Source organism: Bubalus bubalis, chromosome 5 (genome assembly GCF_019923935.1).
Source record: "Bubalus bubalis isolate 160015118507 breed Murrah chromosome 5, NDDB_SH_1, whole genome shotgun sequence".
Lineage (NCBI taxonomy): Eukaryota > Metazoa > Chordata > Mammalia > Artiodactyla > Bovidae > Bubalus > Bubalus bubalis.
The window spans coordinates 119261067-119265273 of record NC_059161.1 but is presented as its reverse complement, the minus strand read 5'-3'; the positions used below and the strand labels follow the sequence as shown (position 1 = coordinate 119265273).

The following is a 4207-nucleotide window of genomic DNA, read 5'->3' as shown; positions in this document are numbered from 1 at the left end:
GCACAGTTCAGGTCCATCTAGCTGTTTCTCATTGCTGTTCCTTTCTCATGGCTTCCACACTGTGCCCAGCTGTTCAGCCTAATCCATTCAGAAAAGGATTGTTCTTTTAGGCAGGTGATGCAGGCTGCCTACAAAATGATCTATTCTCTGCTTCTTTTTCAAAACTGAAAATAGTTTGTTATATAGCCATGAGCCCAGTAGCTACTGGACTGACCTTCCTACCCACCCGTGCTCTTAGTCATGACTGGTGACTTAGAAATGCAAGCAGATCTGTAAGAGGGATTTCTTGGAAGACTGCTTTCAAGGAGCTGATTTAGCTGAGAGATGGGACTCTTCCCTTCCCTACTTTCTTCCTAACTGTTGTCTGGATTTCAGTTGTGATGGCTGGAACTCCTGCAGTTGTATTGGACAACCATGTAACCTTGGAGATGTATAGCACCCAAGCTCTGGCTGGTCCACCTCCAGCCTTGTTTCAGTGGGAGAGAAAAATCAAGTTTATCTTGCTAAAGTTATAGTCGTTTTAGTTTTTTGCAATGTGCACGCAAACTTAATCCTGGTACTACTATGTGTTTAATGTGATATAGCCTTATTATTTTGTTGGGTTTAGTGAATATATTTAAGTTATGCATTTCTAGTCTTTTATTTTATAAATTGATTCATCAACCATTATACCTAAATTTTATAAATGCAAAATTATGATTATAATCATGCTTTCCTTTAGATTTTGAATTTTTGTATTTTCTTATCTTCTTTCCTTTCTTCTTTTCTCCATATTGGTACAGCCTGGATCATTCCTCTCTGTTAACCTCATCCATATCCATATCTGCAGGCCAAAACAGACCAAGAGCTCTGTGGGAAGAAAGAAAGAAAAATGAATACAGGGATATGAGTGAAGGATGGTGTCCCTTGTTACTCATCATGAATGTTCTGAAGTAGGATCACATTCCCCTGCCCTTCTGTGTGCCCACAACCTCCAAGTTTTCCATGAACATGGAAGATACTTTGGCCAGTGGAATTTGACTAGAGGTGATATGTCACTTCCAAATTGAAGTATTATATTCTATTCCACTAGCTGGAATGCAGATGTAATGACAGCACCTGGAGCGGCCATGTTACACCAGAAGTAAGTAGCACAGGTGGAAGATATGACAAGAAAGAAGTGGGCCCTCATCTCGGTGGAGAGACCTGAGCTAACATTATATGAAAGAGAGTTGAAATTGTATTGTATTTAAGATAATGTTATTTAGGGTTTGATTACAGTCATTGAACCTGTAACAGAACACTCATAATAGAAAAACTGATCTTTGTGTTAGCCTTGTTTTGACATTAGGGCCTTAATGAGACAGTATCTACTGATATATACTTAGAAGTGAGTCAAGTGACAGCCCTGACCTCTGGAAGGTGTTATCTAGTGTGGGATTCAAAAACTGAAGCAAGAACAAAGCCACATGGCAGGACAGCTTCAAGATCCTGTAGGAACCCTTGGCAGGGGAACCTCAATCAGTCCTGATCTCAGGAGGTGGCTTGAAGCAGGGACAATCCTCTGTCATCTCCTCCTAAATAGGCCATGGTGCCAAGTTTCATGTAAAAGTGATTTATTTCAAATTCCTTCCAGAGTGTTTTCCCTTCGAAGCCAGTGCTTCAGATATGAATTTGAGACCTGATTTGGGAAGATCGCAAATGCCCCAGGGCAACTAACCCGGTGGGCCAAAACTACTGAGCCTGAGTACCCTAGAGACTGATCTACATCAGGAGAAGCACAGGATTGAAAAGCCAGTGCACTGCAATTACAGAGTAGCCCCTGCTCGCTGCAAATAGAGAAGTCCTGAGCAGCAATGAAGACAGTACAGCCAAAATTTAAAAAATAAATAAATAAATAAAAATTCTTGCAGAGAAACCAGTGAGGTCTCAGGGGAAGCAGGACATGAAAAAGGATGAAACCAGTCTGGGTCTGATATCATGCAAGTCATGGAGAGGGAAGCAAGAGCCTGTTTTCACAGGGAACTTGGGATGTAAGTTGTGCCTCAAACGTGCCCCAACCCAAGGCTAGGGAGCTGGGATTTCACTCTCCCACTAGTGCCTCCATCTCATCCTTCAACTAACACCCAGCTGGTGTCTCCAAGCCCTTGTATTAGATCCTCCAAAGACAAATCAAAGGTGACACTAGAAACAAATGACACCAAAGCTCAGGAAAATATAACCTCAGAGAATGTCTAGATTTCTGCACCCATTCTGGCATATCCAGCATCATATCTGAAATTCTGAGAGTCTAAATAACTCCATGTTATGCATTAAAAAAAAATCATCTTTTAATCTATATAGTATGGTTGATTTACAGCATTGTATTAATATTAGTTGTATGAGAAATTAATCAGCTTATAATCTATATAGTAGTATAGTTGATTTACAGCATTGTATTAATATTTATTGTATGAGAAATTAATTCCCTTATACATAGACATGTATCCATTCTTTCTAGATTATTTTCCCATACAGGTTATTACAGACTATTGAGCAGAATTCCTGTGCAATATAGGAGGTCTTTTTTGATTATCTATTAAATAAAGTAGTACACATATATTAATCTCAACCTCTCAATTTATCCCTCTCCCACCTTTCCACATTGCTAGCTATAATTATTGTTTTGATGGAGGGAAGTGTCTAGGCCCTTTTTGGTTCAGGGTCTGTGCTTGTGAGAGTGCAATGGCCAGGGAAAGTAAGCCTGAGAGAGACTCATTTGAGATGATGCTAAATATTGAGAAGGACCTGGCCATGCAAAAAGCTGGGAGAAAAACATTCTAGATGTGGGAAGTAGCCCCTGCTAAGGACCAATGTAACCAAGTTTAATGAATGACTACCGTTCCACTGCCAATCTTCCTTCCATGCTTGGAACTTGGCCTACAGGTCAACCACCATGACCTCATCCCATGCTTCATTTGTGAGTTAGCAGCAATGAACTATGTCAGCCTTCTCAAGAAGGAAGAACCTGGGGCTATCACAAGGTTGAATATGCTCTGGACTCAGGGATGTGTATACAAACTGGTTATCACCAGGAGCATCAGGTGCCAGGGGCACCACCAATGCTTCTGACTATCTCCATGTAGTTGTTCTCAGGAGTAGAAATGACAAGGAACTGATAGAGCAAAGAAACAAATAATGCCTCTTCTTTCATCTTGCCCCATGTGATTCCCATGGCCCTTTGACCACACTGCTCTCTGCCCAAAAACTCTTTCCTCTTTTGCTTCCTCAAAGGTGGCTTGTGAATTTCCTCAGCACCTGACTGTGAAGCCTGGTGGCTGGAACTCAACTCACAATCAGCTGGGACCCAGAGTTGCCCAGCCTTGTCCTGAGTTTCTGTTCTTTTTCTCCAACCAGATTCATAAAGCAAAGTCCCTAAAAAACATGAGGGTGATTGTAATTTTCTCAAGGCCTTTGAATCTCCAAGGTCTATTTGGAGCATCAAAGAGAGAATGTATTACCCTGCATCCAGGCTAGTCTCAGACCTCAACCTCCTCAGCCAGGGGTTCCCTGAGGAAACATAAGACACTTACCTAAGTTGCCAGAAGTCTGAGAAGAGAATGCTTCTCACTGTGAATGGAGGTTCACATTATCCAGTCACAAAAAGGTCTCTGTTGTCTGAATGAGGATTGGGAGCTCTGGAAATTCTGAGTTGGGAGTGAGTCAGTCACCACCTGCACGACGGACTCCTAGGGTCACTACAGCTGGGGCTCCCCACTGTGCCTGGAACCCAGAAGAAACAGCCTGCAGTATTGCTTTCCTGCTACTACAAGAAGGTAGGTCTGCTGATAAAATCAGAACCAGACTTGAGGGGCAATGGGAGAGGAATTTACACTCTGGTGCTTGCAGATATCTGAGAGCTTCCCAGCAGTGGATGCAATTAAGTTTTCTCTCATCTTTCCCTTCATTGAAGTCGCCTGGTCTGAGAACCAGAGTTCCTGGGTCCCAAGTATTCACTAATTTACCTGCAGCTTTAGAGTGAGTCATACATCCCAGGGTTCAGTTTCCCATCTCTTGGATGAGGGAGACTGGACTTGCTCAGTGGCAATCAGTGGACAAGTGGATCAGAGGTGCATGTTTCTGAGGATGCTGAGGTTGCCTATGGTGGGCAGGGGGCTGTAACTGTCGGGTGATGTTCATGGGTCCTGGGCTCAGGACTGGGAGTGGTAGACCACTTGGCACACAGCTG

General features: G+C 42.7%; 1 long non-coding RNA gene across 1 annotated transcript; it reads right to left on the bottom strand.

Annotated features, from left to right (window-relative positions):
- Positions 1 to 624: 624 nt before the first annotated feature.
- On the bottom strand, positions 625 to 3737 carry LOC123333805. Its single transcript, XR_006551390.1, has 2 exons — positions 3552 to 3737; positions 625 to 849 (listed from the first exon to the last, which is right to left on the bottom strand). It is a non-coding gene; the product is annotated as an uncharacterized LOC123333805 (long non-coding RNA).
- Positions 3738 to 4207: the final 470 nt, after the last annotated feature.